This window comes from Podarcis tiliguerta, assembly GCF_965153285.1.
Source record: "Podarcis tiliguerta genome assembly, chromosome: 2".
Lineage (NCBI taxonomy): Eukaryota > Metazoa > Chordata > Lepidosauria > Squamata > Lacertidae > Podarcis > Podarcis tiliguerta.
The window spans coordinates 96,610,796-96,635,716 of NC_139535.1; the positions used below are offsets into that span (position 1 = coordinate 96,610,796).

Sequence of the window (24,921 nt, forward strand, 5' to 3'; positions counted from 1 at the left end):
TTTTTTGCCAATCAGCTCCATTATCCTCAACACACAAGATTGAAAATAAATTCCCCTCCATTGTGTGAGGCTCCCCCTACCCCCAGCTTTCCAAAGCAACTGTATTTTGCTTTCTTTGATGACACTGGGGCTCCAGGAGAATCGCTGCCCTCCCCACCCGCTTTTATGACACACTGTAAGGGATTTAGGCTTGAGTGCAGGTGGGTTTTCTCCCCCCTTGCTGTCACCTGGACATTGCCATGGAGATAATCCTCAGTGAAACAAAAATAAGAGTAGAACCGGTTGGACAGAAAGTGCAAGGCTGAGAGCTCGTAGCTGGAGGAGGGGAGGGATAAGTGGCGTAAGGCCAAGGCGAGGGCAGCGGAGGCTCGGTGGGGAGCCTGCCTTGGCTCTAGAACTTGCTTGAATCCAGTGATTTGGGGGGGGGGGAGCATTGCAGCACTTAATCAACAATAGGCAAGTCCTCTCCCGTTGAGTTTAGATGGGATTATTTGTGTCCTCGGACAGGATTCTGCCGATTTCCAGTCAGCACAGTAAAGCAGGTCAGCGAGGCCGGCGTCTCACCAAATGTAACGAACACGAGAGTCCCCTTGAGCAAAGATTTGCGCATGTTGCTTGCCTAGGCATCTTCCTGGCTGACCAGTTTTTAGTGCTAGATGGAATTCTGCAGTGTAAGCAAAGACTACATGGGAGGATTTCGAGCCATGGCGGTGCATTCGCTACCTGGCTGCTTGGTAACTGTGTATTCCTGACATAAGCCTTTTGTGTTGGAAGGATTGTTTGGCTTTGCTTTTTAGCTAATCTTCCCATTATCCTGTTGAAAGATGCCGTGTGTGTAGCAGTCTGTATATTCTGTAGTACCGCTTAGCACCATAATATGTTGTTGGCCTAGTCTTGCATTTCTTGATGCAACAGAGGAAAGCCCCAGTGTCATTGCCTATGTTTTCATTGCAAGTTCATGCTGTAACCTATATCCAGCCACGTCTTTGTATTTGACTTGTTGTCAGATTAGAGCTGCACTTTTATTTTCTTTTTTCTTTCTCTTTTTAATCTCACTTCTGCATGACACAGACCTGAAGCTCCATAGACACCTACAGAACTAAGGTCTATCAAATCAACTGATGCCAAGATCTGAACAAGGCATTGTAACAGAGTCATGTGAAAACATCAGTTAATAATAATATTATAATAATTTATTATTTATACCCCGCCCATCTGTCTGGGTTTCTCCAGCCACTCTAGGCAGCTTCCAACAGAATAGTAAAATATTAATATACATTAATATACATAATATATGTTAAAATACAATAACCTGTTAAACATTAAAAGCTTCCCTAAACAGGGCTGCCTTCAGATGTCTTCTAAAAGTCTGGTAAGTGTTTTTCGCTTTGACATCTGTTGGGAGGGCATTCCACAGGGTGGTTTACTTGCATTCAGATGACTGGAATTGGGCCGGGAATCCAGAATTAGATAGGGAAGTGGGGAAGGAACTGGCCATGTTGTGCTTGCATGCATCATCTCTGAAAATTTGTTTCATTCACTCAGTGGTTTCTACATCTGTGTGGCTTGTACTACCATGTTTTCATGGGTCCTGTGACCTTTCTGGAATTGGGTTCATCCCTGAAGACCTTTCAATATCTGGTGGGGTTTCAAACAATGGCTGGTGGCTCCTCCTCTGCCTCCTTGTGGTGCAGCCAACGGAGCAGGACTCCTTTGACCTGCTTTCCCCTCTACAGCAGCAGCAGGAGAAGGAGCTTCCATGCTTTGGGGACATGGGAGGGGCTGGCCCTGACCCCCAAAATATTGAGGGGGCCCCAAAAGGTCTCGGCTTCCAGGAACTGGTGCCCCTGCACCTTCATTGTCACCTCACATTCCTGCCTAGACAACAACGGGGAGGGGGACACAAGAAGCCTGAGGATGAGGTTGTAGCTTTTGATTCCAAGGTAATGATTCTTTCAGTATTGCTGGGCTTGTGTATCCTTCCCAGAATAGCAGATTGTAAATTTCTTCTTCCTTTTCAATCTTGGTTGGCTCCCCACCACCATCGAGCCTTGAATAGAGTATATTTTGGGGTTGAGTGCCAAGAACATAGAATTTACTCTGTGGAATATCTCTCTAGGGGGAATTCGGCAGCAGAAGGGGGCAGTTGATGGAGGAGGACTGTGGGCCTCTTGTTCGCAGGCCTCGATTGAAGGTTTCTGTGGTCTGCCCTGGGGCCAGCCACCGGGGTGTGAGGAAGTTTGGCATGAGATTATTACCTAGGGCCACCAGCAAACTCTGGAGTAGAGCGAAAGATCAGCCAGCAGCCTCGTATTTTTTTGGACGTAGCCTAGGCAAATATTGAGATACTTTCTTTTTAACATGGAGGCTGGGCAGGAAGTAAGGTTCTTTGGCGCCCATTTGATTGCTAATGGTAGCAGAGATGGAAAACTTAATCTATGTGGCATGCGTAAGAAGCCAGTAGCTCATTAGGTTGCTGGGGAGTGCGCAGGATGGCTTTTAGAGGCCACCGAAAGACGTTCTGAGGTTTCAGACTCCCCACAAAAGTATGGCTGTGCCTTCTGCTTTAAATACCTCTCTGGTACTAAAAACGGCATTACTTTTAGTGGTGACGTTAAACAGAATGTAAGGTTTTAATTGCATAATCTGTTCACTTCTTTAAAATGTCACTTGGAATTTCATCTTTCCCCTCCATGGGCTCCGCGTGTTCATTCCACAGGCCGTATTTGCCACTTTTGCCTGTCTGCATAAAAGGAAATACACAATGTTATTTCTAAGCCAGGGATAGTAAATCTGTAGCCACCCCAGACATTATTGGTCTACACCTCCATTATCCATTATCTTGAAGGACCTACAACCTGGCTCCTAGTACGTTTCCGAGCACAATTCAAAGTTTTGGTGCTGACCTTTAAAGCCCTAAACGGCCTCGCTCCAGTATACCTGAAGGAGCATCTCCACCCCCATCATTCTGCCCAGACACTGAGGTCCAGTGCTGAGGGCCTTCTGGTGGTTCCCTCACTGCGAGAAGCCAAGTTACAGGGAACCAGGCAGAGGGCTTACTTGGTAGTGGCACCCACCCTGTGGAATGCTCTGATGGTGTTTCCTGCTTGGCAGGGGGTTGGACTCGATGACCCTTGTGGTCTCTTCCAACTCTATGATTCTATGATTCTATGATTCTATGATTCTATGAATGCCCTCCCACCAGATATCAAAGAGAAAAACAACTACCAGACTTTTAGAAGACATCTGAGGGCAGCCCTGTTTAGGGAAGCTTTTAATGTTTAATTGGTTATTGTATTTTAATATTCTGTTGGAAGCCGCCCAGAGTGGCTGGGGAAACCCAGCCAGATGGGCGGGGTATAAATAATAAATTATCATCATCATCATCCATAACTATTTATCTTGGGATAGCTCAGTTGGTTTTAGAGTGTGGTGCTGATAATGCCAAGGTTGCAGGTTCGATCCCCACCATATGGGACAGCTGCACATTCCTGCATTGCAGGGGTTTGGACTAGATGGTCCTCAGGGTCCCTTCCAACTCTACAATTCTATGGGCCATATTGGCTAGAGCTGTTGAAGTCGGGGTCTGGCAAGAACTGGAAGACCATAGATTCTTCACCCCTGTCCTGAGCAAAATGCCCTTCTCCCATTCCTATGGCAGGCACGTGCTAGCTTTTTATGGAGAGATGGAAAGGCATAAAAAGAGGGGGTGGGGGTGGGGCAGAAAATGGAGACCAAATGTTCTTCTGGACCTGGAGTTATCCATGAATGGGTGGTGGAAAAAACATAAATTTTATTGCTGGTTTGTCAAATGCAAAGCAACCTTGAAGAGGGATGGCCTGTTCCTCTACAAGAGACAGCCTTTGAAGATACTGGTCTTTATTACTTTGGAGGTTGCTTTTGCAAAATTTAAAAATTATTGCAAAGGATTCATATGACCAAAAGCAGAGAACCCTGGTCTCTCTGCCACATATGCCCCTCTGGCATAGATGTATCAATTCACAGCCACCAGGGCCACATGTTCTTTTAAAGGAGTGTGTTTGCCCACCAAGCTGTTCCCACTGCGAATGTATGCAAGGCTGAAAATGCATCATCTGCTGTCGGGTGCAGCTGCTATCCTGCTGTCTTTTGGGTACCTGCTGCCCAGCATGGCATGGGAAAGTATGAGCTTTTTCTCCATCTGTACTGCCCAGCCCTCTGGGCTATCCAGTTTTCTTAGACAGCCTGAGACGCAGTGGCTTTTTTGCTGCCTGTTTGCTTTACTCCCAGCCTTGCCAGTGAGCCATACTTCACCATTATTATTATTTTGCAGCCTCGATGACAGTTTGCTGAACTCATGCATGCATTTTTTTTAATTTTTTTTTAGGATATAAAATTGAAAGCAGGGTAAAGTGCCAGGAACACAAACCCCACCAGGCAGCCGTGCTGTTTTATAACAGCTGTGTGGGTCTGCCTGCTGAAGGAGGAGGCCCGCTCTGTGGTATGTTTGCCTTAGGAATTTTAACCAGGTGGGCCTTGTATGTTTTAAGGTGTATGCTTGAAGGCATCTACTTTTAACCCATTAGGGACATGGATTTTGGGAGGCAGGCCGGGTCTAGAAGAGCTTGAGCTGATAAAATGGCATGATAATTGGGCATGAAAGGAGAGAGGAGCAAGTCAGATGGTTCAAGGATTTCCTCCACCTGCCTCTACTTCCTTTCACTGCCTTCCACCTAGGACAACACACAAATGTTACATATTGATTCATACAGGGGGAGAGACAAGCATGAACTGCTTCACAAGTTTTCCTGCATGCATAAAGGGTGAGGGGAGAGAGGTAAGCAGACCCGATTCCACTTCCACTATACCAGGCTTCCTCAAACTCGGCTCTCCAGATGTTTTTGGCCTACAACTCCCATGATCCCTAGCTAGCAGGACCAGTGGTCAGGGGTGGTGGGAACTGTAGTCTCAAAAAATCTGGAGGGCCAAGTTTGAGTAAGCCTGCAATATACACTTCTCTGAGCCACTTGCCCTGTTCATGTAGGGCAGCGTTTCCCAAACTCTGGATTTCCAGTTGGGTTTTTTTGGACTACAATTCCCATCATCCCTGACCACTGGTCCTGCTAGCTAGGGATGATGAGAGTTGTAGTCTAAAAAACCCACAGCTGGAGACCCAAGTTTGGGAAACCCTGATGTAGGGCCTGAGGTTTGTACAGCAAGGACCAGAGCAGCATTTTAGCCCCTACCCTTGCCATCCTTTCCTGTTCAGTAAACTCAGCTTGTGTGTGATTGCACCCAAACAATCAGATGCCCTGATTATGGAGAATCGGGGTTGGGATCCACTGCATGTCCTAGATGCAATGCTGTTGTCTTACCCTGCTGTGATATGTGTATAGCCACCCCCTGGTGTTTTTGTTAATCCCGTAGCAAATGCCGAACTTGTGGCTGGGGCAGGGGTATGCATACAAAATCTGCCCTAGAGTCCTTGTGTGTTTTGTGTGTCCCCTGTCCCCGCTCGGCCCCCACACTGAAAGGAGACCCGCTTGAAATCAACGGGCTTAAGTTAAGATGGACATCACACCTATATTTTATGTGCATTGCCATTTGAGGTCAGTCATGTCACTGTATGTCTAATTAGAGTATTGCTCAGCACTTGATGAAGATGCTGTCTTCCTGGCTCTGTGTTTTTTGTCCCTACAGGACCAAAACTGCTGCTAGAATTATGCTCTGGTTAGTGAATCACTAGCTATAGTCAGATCATTTCAGGACCTGTGTCTCGAAATCATACTTCATTTATCTCTAGGGCATGAGAGTTTTCCAGAGCACTTCACATCAATCATTGGAGTTTTTCTTCCCTCTCCGTTGTTGGCCTGTGGAGGTGTGGGCATGCTGTGAATAGCAAAGCCATGGGAGAAGTGAGACCTGAACTGGTGGGTTTTTGGCTTCTTGGCCAATCTGCTGCACTACCTCAGTGGAAACACCCACTTTAGTGGGCATGGAGTGTATTTCATCATTCTGAAAGTGGGAGAGCATGCAGACAGCCAGAGGGCATGTCTGTGTCCAATCATGAATGAAGGAGGGAATCCCCATAGATAGGAATCTTGATTGAATCCAATGCCTTGAGGAAAAAGGATTTGGAAAGGGAGATGCACTGACAGTTGCACCGAAACTCATGCCAAGTATCCTAAATAATGCCAGTTGTTTTGTCTGTTGTAACTCTAGAAGCTAGGCAAGCTCTGAGCTGGTGCAAGGGTGGAGTTCAGCCCATGGATTATGAAGAATTAGTCCCCATGGTCATCTTGGCAGTGCCTGGTCCTGAGTGAAATCTAATTGTGGTATTTCTTAACAAGAGAAAGGGGGGGGGGAGGTAGAGAGCATCTGCTGTCCCCTTGAGAATAGCCTGAATTGCCTTGCATAAGGCATGCTGGAGGATTTTAAAAATTGGATTCTAGGTGAGGGGATTGGTGGAGTACCTCCAATTTCAATTGGGTCTGCAGCATGTGAGCCTTAACCATTCTCTTCCCAGCTGGGGTCCTGATGGGTTTAGCGCACACCTGCACCCATGCTGCAGTTAGAAACACAGAAAAACCTCCCATTGCCACCAGTTGGCTGTTCTTCAGATGGTACTGAAAGGAAACAGGATGAAGGACTTCAATGGGGGTGCCCCTTTTGGCTTAGTGGAGGTGTAGAAGTCAAATCCTTCTGCTGACCCGACCCTACCTAACCGGTACCCGTCTTGCAGTCGTTGAATGCAGACCGAGGTGGTGCTTGAGAATGATTGATTGATTCTTTGCCTATTCCACAGAATGCAATGTTTGGGAGCGACTGCTTTGCAACATGTCCCAATGCACTAGGCTGCTTGGCCGGTCCTGCCTGCTTTTGTCTCCTATAGTGTGGTTTTTGTGGTTGAAACCACACCAAGCTTGTAGAGGAGGAAACCCATTAAGGATTAAGAGGTCAGTCTGCATTCTGCATAGTTTCTGTATGTGTCTGAATGCAAGTCTCAGAGCCACTTGCTTCTATCAGCGTCACCAGCAACCCCTGCAGGGCACAGGTGGAACGTGACGCTCCCAAGCAAGAGGCAGTTCCCACAGACCGTCTTCTCCTGCCTGAGATGGAAGGAATCTATTCAGAGGCCAGGATTTATGAACCTAGCCTCTTGCCCAAAGGCCTTCTCAGAGGTCTAGAGCGACCCAGGCCATTTCCAGCTTCTGAGGGAGCTAGTCTCGATAAAAATAAAAAATGATGACACACAAAAACCTATTTAAGACACGCAGAAAAGAGCCAGTGGCTTGTTTATAGAATCAGCTGATCTGAGAGGGAGCGTTCTTCATGGTCTAATCTTGTTCCATCAGAACCAGTACTTTCTTAATCATTTTTGTGAATATTTTTAGCTCTTTAATATGACAAAATCTATTACCATCTAACACAAAAAACATGTCTTTTACCAGATCACCTCCTATTTGCCTAAATCTGCACTTCTAAGCTGAGAGTGTGTGTCACATTTCGGTCCAATGTGCATACAAACAAGTTGCAAAATTTATCAAATAGTTTTTTAAAAACCTCAAGTGTCAAAATCAGAGACTCATTTTGAGCTTAATGCCCTAGGTCTAATGGCTATCCTGCCCAACATCCATTGTTTGTCTTTAACTGTGAAAGTGTAAATGTGTGTGTATGTGTGTGCAGGTCCCAGATTAAAAGAATCAAAGGAATCAAGGAGCAGCACCTGATATGAAAAACCCTTTGTCTGAGATCCCTGGAGAACCACTACCAGTCAAATGTTATTGGTCCAGATAGACAAATGGCATGAAGCTTGGTCTGTAGCTTGGTGATGCTCATGTATATGACACTTCTCCGAGATATTCAGTTAGGAATGATAGCCGCAAAGGCCAGCTGTGCCCCTCCCTGGAAAAGTTAACATCTCCACAGTCATCCCTGCCTTAGTTAGCACCAGGTTGGACTACTGCAATGTACTGTACATAGGGCTAGCTTTGAAGACCGACTGGAAATTTGACTTTGTGTAGAAAGCAACAAACAGCGTTTTGTCTGGGGCTAGTTAGTTGTTGAGATCATATTTATGCCGCTCATGTATCAGTTTTATTGGCTACTAATTAATTTCTGTGTCCAATTCAAGGTGCAGTTTCTGACCTAAACAATTTGGAACTGAACTAGGCTGTTTCCTCTTGCCTGTGGCCTTTTCAACTATGGCACCTTAATTTTGGAATGATATACCTGCCCTCATCACTGTCTGTTCTCAGGAAAGCTCAAAATCCACTGGGCATTTAGAATTCCTCAAAATGATTGCCTCTGTGAAGCGTTCAGGTTTCCATCCTTCCACTTTTTTGGGTGGGTGGGTGGGGGTTGTGTATGCATCATAGTCATATTTTATTCACTGTAAGTTTCCTTTAATGCATATTATGTTGTTGTTTAGTCTTTTAGTCGTGTCCGACTCTTCGTGACCCCATGGACCAGAGCACGCCAGGCACTCCTGTCTTCCACTGCCTCCCGCAGTTTGGTCAAACTAATGCTGGTAGCTTTGAGAACACTGTCCAACCATCTTGTCCTCTGTCGTCCCCTTCTCCTTGTGCCCTCAATCTTTCCCAGCATCAGGGTCTTTTCCAGGGAGTCTTCTCTTCTCATGAGGTGGCCAAAGTGCAATTAATTTCTGGTCTTCTCGATGTGGAATTCATGATACAGTTTGGAGGGACCACAGAAGGAGCTCCCAATGGAGGCAGTGATGGCCACCAACGTGGATGGCTTTACAAGAGGGTTAGACAATTTAATGGAGGATAAGTCTGTCCATGGCAACTGGCCATAACAGCTGTGTTCCACTGCCACTGTCAGAGACTGTGTGCCTCTGAAAACTGGTTCCTGGGAATCACAGGTGGGGAGAGTGCTGTCGCACCCAGATCTTGCTTGCAGCAGTACCAACCACCGTTAGGTACTGTGAGAACAAGGTGGTGGATTAGGTGGGCCTTTGGCCTGGTCCAGCAGGGCATTTCTTATAGTTTCCCCCCTAGAAATGCCTGGAATGCCGGTGAAATAACAGGAAGGCCAACTGCAGAAGCCACTCTGGTCTCAAGATGGTTCTGGTTGGAACACGGGTTTAAACACCACTGAGCCAGAGCAGAACACAAATTCCATGTAAATCTTGATGCCAAATGAACTTCTCATCCTTCTTGAAGGCTGGGAGTCAGGCTTGTTTGTGCATGGGTGAGCATGATACTTGGTTGCTTCTATTATCTTGCAATAGACACTTTCAGAAGGAATTGTTCTCCCTACTTGGCTGATTGACACAGGAATGTTCTGAGATTGCCACACACACTTCCATCTTCCCAAGGAGTTTGAAGGATGTGTGATTCCCAGCGTGAACTTGAAAGGGGACAGAAGTAGTTATTCTAGATTTCAATACATTGCAGGAAATCTATGCAAACAGAGTACGCAAAGTTGGCAAAGTCATTAAAGGAACTCTCCTGTAAAAAAAAAAAAAAAGAAAGAATAGAATAATGTTCTTCCCTGCTTTCCCACAAATGACGCCTACTTTCATTGTCACGTGATACTGCCTGGTCTGATTTGAAGTTCTGCATTGTTCACATTGGCTCAAGAGCAGAATCACTGTTCATGAGCACAAGAGGAAAAGGCCATTCAGCACCTGGGCTCCAAGAGAAGGTGTAGAGCTGGGTGATCTTCTGGGTGATGTTGGACTCCATCTCCCATCAGTCCCAGCCAGCATGGCCAATGGTCAGAGATAATGGAAGTTCGAGTCCTATAGTATCTGGAGGAAGGCAAGTTCTCCATCCCATTTCTAAAACTGGCTAATTTGCCAAACCAAAATATTGACAAAATGTTCACTTTAGAAAGTATGGTTTTATTTTATTTTATTTTATTGGTTCCCACTAGCCTTGAGACTGCAAAGGTGTTTTCTTTTTCAAACAGGAAAACAAACTTAATGAGCCTGGTCTGGGGCCCCCCAAGTGCAGATTGCCTCACTTGGCTCCCCTCCCCTGAGTCTTTAGAGGTGAGAGCAGAGGCCCCTCGGGAATACCCTTGACTTGAGACTGAGTGAGAGAACCTATTAAATGGGAATTGGCCAAATCAATAAATCAAGGCACCTGAAAGCTGAAACTAAGGTCTAAGGTGGTTATGCTGCTAGCATTCTGCGCTCCTCTCGTCAATTAAAACAAACACAACTAAGATGGCAAACATGTCAATCTGCCACATTATGTTAAATGGAAAAGCGTTTGTTCAGTTGGACACAGGTAGATGTGCATGCAACTGTAATGCTTTAAGGATTGGCCACCTTTTAAAAATGGAAAACACAAGTCAGTGCTATGGAAGTGTGACCATTCCAACTACAGTGGTACCTTGGGTTAAGAACTTAATTCGTTCCGGAGGTCCATTCTTAAACTGAAACTGTTCTTAACCTGAAGCACCACTTTAGCTAATGGGGCCTCCCATAAGTTTGTGCATCTGAAGAAGTGTGCATGCACACAAAAGCTCATACCAATAACAAACTTAGTTGGTTTCTAAGGTGCTACTGGAAGGGATATTATTATTATTATTATTATTATTATTATTATTATTATTATCATCATTATTAAGATGCTGATGAATTTCTATGAGGCTTGGTTAAAAAAATAATCATCGTAAATTGCTGCAGAAATGCGGAGAAATGAATTTAATGTGGGGAAGAAATGAAACCAAAAGATCCTTCCATCTCTTCTTGTAACCGTTCCCCCCTGATTTTTCAGAAGGGAATGCAACATGTGAACGGCCTTTGCTTAATACTGGTATGCTATCCATTCTATCCCTCCTAGAAATTAGACCATGAATGTTTCATCAAGAAAAGGCTGTACACAGAATGAAGTGGTTCTAGCACACCTATCGAACGTAGACTAGTAATGGCGATACTGCAGAGAATCTGTTCTTGAGGAGGAACTTGTTTGATGTGGTTGGTGGATGCAGATGAGATATTTGTAGCTACTTTTAACATTTTAAAATCAAAGGAGCCAGTTAGCTCCCAGGCGAAGAGTTCTGTTCTTTTTTAAGTACATGTTATGTTGCATATTGAGAGAGCAATGGGAGAGCTCAGGTTTGCCTCTATCCAAAGGCCAAATTCAGGGTGGGGATGGTTTTGTGAAATTTCTTCTCCACCCTGCCTCCATAGTTGGCTCTAATCCTTACCTACAGGCCTGTCTCATGGAGGATGCAAATTAATTTCCCCTCCTGATCCACTCTGGGGAGTCCATTGTGTGCATTAGACAGGCTTTTGTGGTGCTAATTTACCGGATCAGATTGGGCAATTAGCTGTTTATAGGACTGGGTGTGATGCGTAATTTTCCTGTTACACTGCAAAAGGTGCATATGTGTGTCTATGCAATCAGAATTTATCCCCTCCCTCTCCCAAGCTCATTTCCCTTGGGCTCACTTGAAAGTCAGCAGTATGAAGTCAGTGAAGTGCGGGGGGGGGGGAATCTCTCACTTCTTGTGGTTTTGGTGAGACTTTCATGGTGCCCCATCCAACCTGAGTCTTCTTGTGTAGTAAGGGGTAGCAGCCTGTTTTCAGATCCTTTTTGTATCTGTGAGCTGGATTACTAATTCCTCTTGTTAACAGGCCAATTGCTAACTAAAGTCCGTTCTGTCTATGACTCCACTCAGCTCCCCCCCCCCCCACTGATGCAGCTGATGTGATTAATGTTTGTCTTCTAACTGTTGAGGTGGGGGGGAGAGGGTCAACTGCAGATTGTTGACTTCAGTACAGCCGCTATAAAGAAAGTTGGCAATTCCTTTGCCGCCGATAACTATGGGACTGGAGGACTTGCATGTTGGCACAAACATGTGCGGGGATATTTGAATTATATTAAATTTTTGAATTTATTTTATTTTATTTTTTTGAAAAGCAATTGGCAAAAATAAATAAACTTGCAGGTAGATTTTCCTCCGCTCCTCTTCTTTCTAAGGTTGCGTGCACATTCAAAGCACACAGTCTCCTAAGAATTCTGGGCAGTTTACGCCTCACAGAGTTAAAATTCCCAAGCGACAGTGCCGGGGCGAGGTATTGCCACGGGTGCAACCCCGATAGCTCTGTTGTGCCCACAGATCTTACAGAAAACCCATAATCACATCATTCACCCTCCCCTTGCCTGCCCAAAAAGTAGTTTTAAAAATCTTAATAGCTTATCCACGTGGCAGCTGTGGCAGTACCCTCAGCAGCAGCATGAGTGTGCATTCGGGCAAACTGCTTGCCCAGTGCGCAGCTGGGCTTTGATGGAAACTGCTTGCAAGGGTGAGGTCCAAATTGCTGCAGTTTGAAACAAGCAGCAGCATGCTGGCTCTTGCAGTGCCACCATATACAGTTGTACCTTGGTTCATGAATGGCTTGGCACTCGTATGTTTTGGCTCCCAAACACCGAAAACCCGGAAGTAAGTTTTCTGGTTTTTGAAGGTTTTTTGGAAGCCGAATGTCCGACGAGACTTCCGCTTGAGTGCAGGGAGCTCCTGCAGCCAGTCGGAAGCTGTGCCTTGGTTTTTGAATGGTTTCAGGAGTTGAACAGACTTCTGGAATGGATTACGTTCAAGAACCAAGGTACAACTGTATACAATGGTATCTCTGGTTAAGAACTTAATTCGTTCTGGAGGTCCGTTCTTAACCGGAAACTGTTCTTAACCTGAGGTATCACTTTAGCTAATGGGGCCTCCCACTGCTGCCGCCACAGCATGATTTCTGTTCTCATCCTGAAGTAAAGTTCCTAACCCGATGTACTACTTCCGGGTTAGCGGAGTCTGTAACCTGAAGTATTTGTAACCCAAAGCATTTGTAACCTGAGGTACCACTGTATGTATATATAGAACAGGGGAATCCCCACATGCACCCATCCTGTAATGCAGTGTTTCTCAACCTGTGCGTCCCCAGATATTGTTGGACTACAACTCCCATCATTCATAGCCAGCATGACCAGAGGTCAGGGATGATGGGAGTTGTAGTCCAACAACATCTGGGGACCCACAGGTTGAGAACCGCTGCTGTAATGGAACCCCAGTGTCAGTGGCTCCCACAGGGAGCCAGAGAAAGAATGTGGTTGGTCAAGAGCTCCGTGGATTCAAATGGTTGAAAACCACTGTGCCCAGAATATCTAGGTAGGAATATTCCCTGCCTAAAACCCTGGAGAGCTGCTGCCAGCCAGTGTCAAGAATACTGAGCCAGATGGACCGGTGGCCTGACTTGCTATAAGGCCGCTTCCTCTATTCCTGTGACAAAGTCTGTGATTCATATGAACCTGTTAGACTAGACGAGTTCATTAGGAACCGTCTGTATAATGCACAGCCCCAGGATAGCGGAGGATGCCAGACATCCTTTCCCCCTCATATTTGAGGAGTGAAACAGTTCGGTTTAGATTGTGAAACTGTCCGGGATGATGCCTGCCTCCTGGGGATTTTCCAGCTGGCAGTGTGGGAGCAAACGGGCTTCGATGGAGCGCCTTCAGGAAGAATTCCAGACAGAACTCCGAGAACAACACAACAGGTTTCATTAGTTCTGGCTCTGATATGATTTACCTCCCTGCTGATACCTCCCATCCCAATCCATCACCACTGTGCTCACAAAAATGTCCCTGGTCGTTTAGTGAAGAGAAGCCTTACCTTAATGGCCATGGTGTGTTTGCAATGCAGGTGGTATAAAAGCTCAACGTCATTCCCCCCCCCCCATCAATTAGCCTCACTGAAACAGCATCCTTGGCACCTGATCCAGACCTCTGCAACAGAAGGAGGTTTTCATTCATAAAACTGGAAGGAGTACTCTTCGGCCGAGAGTAGAAAAGATCTAAAAAAGAAGTCGAGAGTCAAAGGAGCTTAATCCCAAAAAGCCTGGAAGAAATATTGTATAACTTCTAATGGGCTGCTTTGCTAGCTGCCAAACCTTGAAACTGATTTATGCTGTTTATGGTTAGAGTGTGTTGCCTCTTTCTTCTCTCACCTGTGTTATTCTGCCTGGCCAGGAAACAAATCCTGGATTGCTTTTGCAGCCAAGGCACTTCTGCGTCTTCAAGCCAGTCAACCAGCCCAAGTTGCCTGAGATTCCTGGTACTCATGAGCATATCAGGTGGCTTGGGGTGCCAGAGAAAGAAACTACAGGTGTGGCCACATCATGGCTTGCTGAAATGGAATCCTTTTCAAGATCAGTTCCCCTGAGCTCCTGCTCAAAGAAAACCCCTGTCTGGATGGAATGTGTCCTTGAATAATAAAAGGGACTCTTGCTTGCCTGGATGAAGGATAAGGAGAAGTGTGTTTGTAGGAAGCAGCCTATTTTACATAGATAAAATTGGTATTCATTTCTCTGCCACCTTTGCCTCTGACCCCTCTCACTCCTGGCATGTGGCCTCTGGAAGGTAGCCTATAAGTGAATGTGGCCCTCAGAGCTAAAAAGGTTTCCCACTCCTGATGTCCTGGGTAAAGGAGCCCTGGACGGTTAAGTCCAGTCAAAGGCGACGATGGGGTTGTGGCGCTCATCTCACTTTCAGGCCAAGGGAGCCGCTGTTTGTCCACAGACAGCTTTCCGGGTCATGTGGCCAACATCACTAAACCACTTCTGGCTCAACGGAACACCGTGATGGAAACCGGAGCGCACGGAAACACTGTTTACCTTTCTGTCGCAGCGGTTTATGTACTTGCACTGGCGTGCTTTCGAACTGCTAGGTTGGGAGGAGCTGGGACAGAGCAACGGGAGTTGCTGATGTCCTGGGATAGATGTCTAGCTGGCGTCATGGCAGCAGAACCAGCAGTTCCTGGTTTTTAGGCCGATGCTTTCATCTGACAAGCTGCTGAGCCCCGAAAGACGCTGCTTGGGAAAGGATGGGGTACATGCTGAGACTGTGGAGCCAGAGAAATGGAGCCGCTGCTGCTGCTGCTGCTGCTGCTGCCGCTGCCGCTGTTGCCCCTTGCAGCTTCTTTCAGTAAATCTGGGTGACAAAATGTGAATGAAACACAGAAGCAACCTGGTTGGATTGTGCAAGCCTCCTCTGTTCAGGCGATGTCTGTAGGCAGAGGGAGAATCTTGTTGGTACCGGGTCAGGATTGAAGAAGGGCAGGGGCTGACAGCTGACGGCTGGAAAAAGGTAATTTTAACTTACCACACCTGTCAAGTTAGCAGTCGCAGAATCCCCCTCATTCCTTGGAGCTGGGGAAGGGGGCTTAATGGAGAAGCCCCAAGGTTATCTTTCAGGTGCTCAGGTTGAATGAGCTGTCTCCAGACCCATTGTGGTTTAGACAGTGCTAACATCACTTTGGTGTTTATCTCCTTGTTTTAGAAACCAAGGAGAAGGGGATTTTCTTCATTCTTTCATCAGCTTGTCAGTTCAGATATGACACATACAGTATGTGCTATTTAAAGGAGCAGCAGCCTTCTTAGCAATGATGCAAGGCAAAGAAGCTATTTGTTACAACAAATTATGGCTGGGGAAGGGGCACAGATCCAAGCAAAGAGTTTGAGAGGTTAAAAACCTGCGGGAAGTAGAGGGCTACCCGAATGATGGGTCATCATCACATCCAGGAATAGTAAGGTGCTGGTGCTGCCCTGATTTGAAGCTACTGGCAGGAGACGGGCACTTTGGTGGGGAGTTGTGAAGGGGAATTCATCATATCTTCAGTTAGCTAAATCTTTTGGGACACCATTTTGTATGGCAAGATAAATAATCATGGTGGTAGGTGTAGACCCCTATGCTTTTACAGTGCTGGGACGGTGTTGTTTGTGGGTGGGAAGTCTGCTCACATGGTAATAAAACCATGCTGCTGCTCAGTGACTGTATAGTTGATTCTGTGAAGGTCCAGGCAAATCACAAAGCAATGGTGGCACATATAGGATCTGTGAAAACGTCACAAATGCGCACATGACCCTGCTCGTATTTGTTGGGTTAATAAAGGACATCCTAAAACATGAACTGGAGATTGGGTTCTGATCCAATTGGATGTTCCCTTTCATCCTTCCTTATGGAGCCAAAGCTCTATTGTAAAATTTAATTCCCATTCATCACTCACTGTGAAATTTGTATGCGAAAGTATTAGATGAGTGTGTAAAAAGTTACTGCTGCCTTCTTAAAAGGATCTGTCTTTTCCATGACACATAATTCATTTACCAACATAAAAGGGAAATGACTCACCTTTCATCCAAACAAGAACTCCTAAAGCTTAGCCGACAGCACCTGTCTGGGACATGGTTACTTATTAACTAATTGCTAGCCAAAGGTGTCCTGGGAAATAAAAGAGTTTGCTTAAGTTTCTTCCAGCCTGGCGTTTGAATGACCTCTCCTTGCTTGTCAAATAGGATTTGTACACCGAGCAATGTATATAATATGATCTTGCACTTAGCCAATGGTCAGTGAGTGCCCAACAATCGATTTCTGGATAAGGTTCTAAAATAGCTGCCAAAAACTACATCTGCTAAGAGGCAACTACCCAACTCTAGAGATCAAAATTCTGATTTTGTTGCCTAAAAAGCAAACATAGGCACTACAAACATTTTTACTACCTAATAAAAATATAGCCAGATACCTGTAGCTGAAGAAATTCACACTGACATGTGGGTTTCCGTATCTTTCTCCTTCCTTCCCTTCAGTGCCCTTCTTGTGATTGACAGGAGAAATGCCGCAGTAATGCTGTAACAGCTGGCAGAATTCTCCCTTCAGTGCTGCTCTTAGGCATCTTAGGAGTCTCCAGACCAATGGTGAGGAAACTGTGGCCCTCCAGATGTTGTCAAATCACAACTCCTGTCATCCCTGACATTAGCAGGCTGGGGCTAATGGGAGTTGTTGTCCAACATCTGGAGTGCCACAAGTTCTGCATCTCTGGGGTAGACGTGCCAAAATTATATCTCCTTGGCTCCTTAGCTTGCAATCCCCGAATCTGTTCCCCAGGCCCCTGTCTCCTCCGCTTACCCTTCCCTCAGGTCCATGAACATCAGGGGACTGATTGCTCTACCCGATTCCTTCAGCTCACCTTTTCTTCTCCCTGACTTCTTTAGCCACTTTCTGGTCAGTCAACTTTCCAATAATAGACTATGTGAGATTTAAAGCCCAGTCAAGCAGAGAACTATCCATTTTCATAGACTCCTGACTAGGGATGGAAGGGTCTGTCAATTTTGGTTCTCTCTATTTCTCAATTTTCCCCATCTTAAATTCAGTCCTGCAGCAATTTGCTAGTATTTTAGTGTGCATTCCTCCTAATAAACACATTTTCATATGCGGTTCTGAATAATGTCCACATATTATATCACCTACCATAATGCATTATTGTATGCTATTTTCACTGATATATGCAATTTTTATGCTCTGACAGTTAAGTCCAGTCGCGAACGACTCTGGGATTATGGCACTTGTCTCGCTTTATTGGCTGAGGGAGCCGACGTTTGTCCGCAGACAGTTTTTCTGGATCATGTGGCCAGCATGACTAAGCTGATTCTGGTGAAACCAGAGCAGTGCATAGAAACGCCATTTACCTTCTCGCCGGAGTGGTACCTATTTATCTACTTGCACTTTGATGTGCTTTCAAACTGCTAGGTTGGCAGGAGCTGGGACCGAACAATGGGAGCTCACCCCCTCATGGGGATTCGAACTGCCGACCTTCTGATTGGCAAGCCCAAGGCTCTGTGGTTTACACCACAGCACCACCTGCGTCCCATCACTTTCCCCTAATGTATGTTTGGGTTTGTTTTGAAAACTTTGGTTGATTGAAAAATTCAAATCGCTTCGAGGTTTGAAGGATGACTCAGTTTAGGTTCTCATATTGTTTCAGAAATGGCAAAGTTCATAGATAGGTGTGAATTGAGTTGAATTTCACCTCTATTCCTAATCCTTACTGTGAACTTTTTGATGTGGATGCTTGGACTGTTCCATGACTTCACAATGCTCAAGCCAGGTGATGCATTACCTTGAGTTCTACATATTTTTGGATCCCCTTGGATAGGGGTGCATGAGGATCAAACTTTTCACACACCACAAGATATTGAACTTGACATGAACTTTCCTTCCAACATCTCCAGCCATGAAGAAGATATTGTATTGTATTGTGTTGTGTTGTATTGTATTATGCTGTGCTGTGCTGTGTTGTGTTTTGTTGTGTTGCTGGACCTTTCTAAAATGGCACTGGAGTTCTGTTTTTCCACCCCACCCCTTTAAAAGCAGGTGAATTCAGAACCAAGCTGGAATTATGGTGTGTGTGAGAGAGAGAAATTTCGTTCTGCTGGCTTCACATGAATGCATTGCAAACTTGCAAACAGAATGCCAGGGAAGCGAGTTAACCCAAATGTTTAATCTCCCTAAAGCTGCCCTCAGATACGGTGGAAAGTAAGCTTTGACTTACTAATAGACTCTAAATCTCGCATTGCTACTTCGTAGAGGTAGCTTTGTTCTGTAGCTTGCTTGCTTCCTTATTGTTCTGTCACCAAAAGGGAGGGAAATAGTTCTGCTGCACTCAGAACCAACATTAAGGGGTGCCTTTTTAAAATAAAGCAGCTAAGGGGAGGGGGGCTTTTCAGTTTTAATTGCTGCCAGGGGGATGTTGTACGGTGAAAACTGCCAGAATCGTTTCCTTTCCTGTTTTGTTTTTCTGCCCACACAGTTTTGCAGTTGCCGATAAACAAAATTCCAAGTCCCAGCAAGAGGGTTTCCCCCTCCTCCTGAATCAGAAAAAAACACCCTGTGCTGAAGAGCGAGCGCATGCTTTGCTGAACTAATAGAAGGAGGTGGAGGAACAGGAGAACTTTGTGACAAGCAGATAGATCTAGATCCACATTATTATTGTTTTTATTCTTGGTCCTTTTGCTGTTTTCTCTGGATAGGGATGTCTTCCTGTCCCGCTGCTTGAGGTGGAATTTGCACATTTACAGCTTGTGCCCTTGTACGGAGGCCAACTCCAACTCTAGCAGTTTATGCCGCCTCCTCTTATGGCCTGAGGGAATCTCTGTGACTCGGGGGTTAGAGAAGAAGAGCGTGGGGGTTGGAGGCCAGGGCTCTTTGACCCTTGAGACCCTGTTGCCTCGCTGCATGTGTGGGCCATTGGCTGAATCATTTAGCCTCACTGTGTGTTTCTGGGAGTTTTCAACTGCTGGGTAACCAAGCTTCCCTCCTTGCCAGGAAGCAGTAACTTGAGGTTTATAAGCCTGATTTTCCCCGATAAAGGATGCTATGTGCTTCTCGGTTCTCTCTCTTCTTTACTCAGCTCAATCCAGATGTAGGTGTGTAAATGTACAAGCACATTCAGCTTGTTGTTTGAAATGGGACGGAGGAAGGTTTGGTCTATAAATCCAATAAAATAATTGTGCGTGGTACTCTTTCATATTGGCCAGGGATGCAGAACCTGTCACCCAGTTCCCCCTGGAGAAGGGTTCTCATGGAAACACTACTGCCACTGATAATTTTCTAGAAAAAGAGGTGTCGGGACTCACCATGAATGCCTCCCTTGTTCTCCCTCGGGTTACAGACCCTTCAGGTTACAGGTTACTAACCCAGAAATAGTACCTCAGATTCAGAACTTTGCTTCAGGATGAGAACAGAAATTGTGTGGTGGCGACGCAGCGGCAGCAGGAGGCCCCATTAGCTAAAGTGGTACCTCAGGTTAAGAACAGTTTCAGGTTAAGAACGGACTTCCAGAACGAATTAAGTTCTTAACCCAAGGTACCACTGTAATGGCAATGGCGCCCACCTGAGAGGATTGCCGGAACTGAGCTCACAGGGTGATGTTGTGCCAGCTGCTCCATCTCAGCCTGTCCTACCTCACATGGTTGTTGTGTGGATATAAATGGGGAGAACCATGTACACCTCCTTGGAGGAGAATGTGGTATAGAAACGTCAGAAACAAAGCAATCAAATGATTTAGCTGGCTTCAGTTTGGTGCTGCACTAATGTTCATTGCTACTTGCGTCACCCTAAGCAGTTCCCAGAAAGATTCAGAATCTCAAGTGGCTCTGGAGACGACTTCCAAGCTTTCTTAACTTACAGTAGGGACAAGGAACCATTTCCCTTTCTTCGCTGCAGTATATTGTGGGCTCTTTTCATGGGAAGGCAAGCAGCAGCTACTGCTATCTCAAAGGCTGGGAAACTGGGGATAACAGCTCCAAATGGGAGACAATTGGGGCGAAAAGTTGCCGCAAACAAACTTTCATTTTTTGCAGCAGCGGTCGTGATGGTGGTATGCAGACATTTCCACCCTGGATCTTGGCATCTGCTCACATTTTTGCTATGACTGTACTTCGTTCCGAGGCAGAAAACGCTTGACTTGTAAAAAACTGGCTAAAGATTTATTACTGCCATCTCTGGAGCAAGGATTTGAAATCCTGACTTCCGCAGCGGCATTCCTGTGTCCCTGTTGGAAGGCTGCTTGGCACCTACGTCTGAGCCTGGGTGGGGCATTTCGGGAAAGAGCTTTGATCTTTCCTGGCAACACACTTTCAAATAAGCCGCAGAAGGAGCAACATTACCTGAGAGGGTGAGATAACAGGTAACAGCTTTCTGCACAGGGCCTGTGATAATTCTGCTCTTTATGGGGCTTTGATTGCAGCAGGATACTTAGGAGCCCAAGGAAACTTCAAAAGCTGCGCACACTGCCATTGCACCACCTTGTGCAAAGAGCCGTAAGAGGGGCGGGCGTGTGTATAGAGGCATATTTATTACTCTCATTGAGAAATATTTGCACTAGCTCAAATACTAAAGCAGGAAGTAACAGTGTTGTTTTCCAGCTTGCAGAGTTAGAAAACAAAAGAAAAGAACGGCTGTGCCAAGATTGGCTTTAAATTTCTCAGCTTCTGCCATTCTTAGGGAAACATGGAGTAAAACAGGCTTATCACTGAATTTGCCATACGAGAATGGAGATAGATACGGGTTCATCCTTTCTATGCCCAATTAGATATGTACTTAATATGGAATAGGCAGATCCATATCTTGTTTTTCCTTAGCCAATTAAAGGTGCAGGAGAGTCCAGTTCTCACTGTGAAGGCAGCAAATACTGCTGGGGAGACTGTGATCTTTTCATCACTCCTGCACCTCGGTTGGCATAGACACTCCCTGCCGCAGCTGTGGAGCTAGGAGCCATGGATGGAAAGATCACCACTGGCACTATTACATCACTTGGAAATGCTTGTGTAAAGTGACATTAAAAAGCTCAATGAATAAAGCTATGGTGATAATCCCAGGATGTATCGCTACCCGCCACAATTATAGGACAGACGTAATTCACTGTTAATAGTTGGGCAGGTTGCTTCGAGCCGCTTCTTCACAGAGACAATTTCATCCTGTCATAACCAGGGGGAGTCCTTCCTCAGGATGAAACCTTTCTCCTCAGGGAGAAAGGTTGTTTTCTGCTGCTCCAGAGAAGCGGACACGGAGCAATGGATCCAAACTACAAGAAAGAAGATTCCACCTAAACATTAGGAAGAACTTCCTGACAGTAAGAGCTGTTCGACAGTGGAATGTGCTGCCAAGGAGTGTGGTGGAGTCTCCTTCTTTGGAGGTCTTTAAGCAGAGGCTTGACAACCATATGTCAGGAGTGCTCTGATGGTGGTTCCTGCTTGGCAGGGGGTTGGACTCGATGGCCCTTGTGATCTCTTCCAACTCTATGATTCTATGATTTTTTGGTGAGGTGGCCAGGAATAGCGTCTGCACCACTGCCATTTTTCCATGGTAGCTAGGAATTCCTTTAAAAATAAATAAATCAGCGAAATAAAATCAAAATTGCTAAAGTGACTTTTGAGTCCAACTGCAATTTAAACGATAATTTCTAGAGCATGGGCACTGAGGAAGGATCCATTTCCCTCAGAGTGAGGCAGAGAGGTGGGTGGGGAGTAGAGAGAGCAAAACTCTCTACCAGTAAGTGACAAGGAAAGCGAAAGGGAGATAGCCCCTTGTCTTGGATCACCTAAGACAGATCACCAACCAAATGGCAAAAACAGTCCCGATTTAAAACTAGGACCCAAATAATTTTTCAGCATCTTAAATCCTACCGCTGAGGCGTGCAACAAGAAACCGGGTATACTTATAGGCAGACACAACTGTGTCCAAAAGTTAAAGTTCCTGGCCTCTGGCTTCACGCTGGTCAAACATTGCCCAGATGCTGGAAGGTATGTCTTGTTAGCCCCTAAAAGCATAACAGAGCCCACTTGTTTCGCCTGCGAGGGAGTGTGCGCGACGGTTATTTGTCCAAGCTAATTTCCTTTTTCACCACCACCCATTCCTAATTCAGCTTTCCCTCCCAGAATTAGTTCTACTGAGCACAGTGGCAAAGCAGAACCTCTTCCCTCTGGCCTTCTGTTTATCATCTTCTGTCAAGCGCATGCTGTTTCCAGGCAACGGAAAGGAAGTGCCAACTAGGGCCACGTGGTTGTGGCCAGTCATTTCGTGTTAGCATCCTGGGGCAAAGTCTCATTTATTTCTAATCTAATGTTTCTAGGGGAACGACACAGTCAGCGTGTCCCGTACTCTGTGCCAGTTTAGACAAAACTGCCTCTCTTGGTTTCTACTTTCCTTGGAACTAGTTCTCATAAGGATTGTGTTTACAGTTTCTGGCTGAATATTTATTAAGTTTCGTAATTTTTTATTTATTTTCTTTTTTTAAAAAAGAAATACACAGCTTAGTCCGAGATAAACTTTGTTCTTTTCATTTCGTTCTACTGATAAAATGTGCCACTCCAAAACTGCATAACACATTTGGAATATAGTTTGAGGCAGATTTAGCCCAACATTTTTCAAGTAGCCTTTTGTTTGGATATGGTGTTTAAAATGGTGGTGGTGGGGGAGAGGATAGATTCTCGCCCCCACCCCGCCCACTTCCTCCAGTCTGGCATTTCTCAAGCCACATTTATGGACTCATTCTCACAATCCTGCTACTCTGTGCATCTCCCCCCCCCCCCGCCCCCGCCCAATGAATGAATAGAGCTTCAGTGAGTGTTTTTAATAATGCTGTTTTCAAGGATGTAAGAAAATGAAAAGAATGGAAATGGAAGAATAGTTGTTAAGCACATTAGGACATAATCAGTTAGCATTAAAATTAATTCTGGGTGATTCACGAATCCGTAAGAGGACAGGGGAGATATAAGGTCCAGCACCATAATTCAAAAGCATCAATTTTTCGGCGATCAGCCTTCTTTATGGTCCAGCTCTCACTTCCACACATCACTAATACATAGATATATGGATACATAAATCAACACATAGATGGAGACATAGATACAGATACATAGATGGATACATGGTAACATAGACAGGTAGATGCACTGATGGATACAAATTTGGAATACAGTGGTACCTCAGTTTACGAACTTAATCTGTTCCTGAAGTCCGTTCTTAAACCAAATCCATTCTTAAACCGAGGTGTGCTTTCCCTAATGAGGCTTCCCGCCGCCGGTGCCCTTTCACTGTTCGGCTTCCTTTCGTAGACTGAGGTAAAGTTCACAAACCGGAACACTACGTCCGGTTTTGTGGCGTTCGTAAACTGAATAGTTCGTAAACAGGGATGTTCGTAAACCGAGATACCACTGTCTAAGGTAGCAGAAGGAGGGAGGAAAACAGGGATGAAAGAAAGAGAAAGGGCTCTGTCCTGCCAGTCACTGGCTTTGGCTCTGCTCATAGCCAGCAGTGCTTCGTCTGACAGTTTTTCTCCAACAGATCCCCCTGGATAGAAAATACAGCTGTCCATCCCCGATTTCCATGACCATATGTTTGGTGGCTGTTCAATATCAAGCTGAGGTCAGAGTTAGCCCTCCAGAGTCTTGCTATTGAAGTGGATTGTTCTGCTGAAGCAAGATCCATGCATGTCAAAATGAAACACTTATATAATTTATTTCATCTGTCAAATGTTAAGTGCCTTTGTCAATGGGAGAAAGAATGTGTAGTTCCATTTTTTTTTTAATAGCACAATGGTTTCCATAGCAAACTGACCATTGCTTCGTTTTTCTTTTCCTGTAGGATCACATGTCAAAAGAAGAAGGTAATCAGTTCACAGAGGACACTGACAGAAAGGCCAAGATGCAGAAGACCCAACTGTTTGTGCAGAAAGGACCTCACCTGATGGAGGAAACCTCTTTGGAAATGTCAGGAAGGCTTATGCTTATGACTTGCAGTCCACCAGCTGCTAAGATCTGAAACAGATGTCTGGTGAAGAGAGGAGCTCTCATCTCATGATCAGCAGAAGTGTAGTATGGGATCTTCAGCTAGCAGAATGCTACGTCAATCTACCTCACCAGTATCTGTACATAATGAAGCAAGTTAACTTTGGTTTGTTTCCCCTGGTTTTACAGTTTCTAGAAGTTCCCTCCTTCTCTACTGTGCCTATATAGTCACCTCCACCAGAGACCTGAAAACCACTTGGGGAAAGGGAACAGCCATTTGGTCCAAACAGGAGTATATGCCACACACACACACACCCTTTGTTGTTGAAAGTTTCAAATATGGCAATGGAAATAGCTGTGAATTTTCCCAATGTCCTCTTCATCTCTTATGCCTCTTCTTTCATTGCCGATTTAATGATTCAGTGGAAGTTCAGGATAACCAGATGATCAACGGGAAGATTGGAACAAGAAGATTGTTTTGTTGTTGTTTTCCTGATGTATCAATAAAATCATATATATTTTTTTTAAAAAAAGAAAATTGGACTATATATACCCAGTGTTGGGGGCCCACAGAATTTAAATCTGTTCCCGGGGAATTAATAGTCAGTTTTACAAATTTTACTGTGAGTTGTCACATGGAAACCCAGGAAATACAAATTGTCATTCTTCTGTCAAAAGGAAATTATAATGTCACATATACTTATACCGAAGAGTCTATCTGACATACAAAAGACAGCCTCAAATGAGCATGGATAAGCATGGATAAGCATGGGAAGTTTTATTGTTTCATGTTTTAATTAGTTTGTTGGGAGCTGCCCAGAGTGGCTGGGGCATACCAGTTGGATGGGCATCATATA

At 45.2% G+C, this 24,921-nt stretch overlaps 1 long non-coding RNA gene across 1 annotated transcript in view; it reads left to right on the plus strand.

Annotated features, from left to right (window-relative positions):
• LOC310671724 overlaps nucleotides 1–24,586 on the plus strand; it is a 98,306-nt gene extending 73,720 nt beyond the window's left edge. Inside the window, exon 2 of the long non-coding RNA XR_014508113.1 lies at nucleotides 23,922–24,586. This is a non-coding gene — a long non-coding RNA (uncharacterized lncRNA). The remainder of the gene's footprint in view (nucleotides 1–23,921) is intronic.
• The last annotated feature ends 335 nt before the right edge of the window (nucleotides 24,587–24,921 follow it).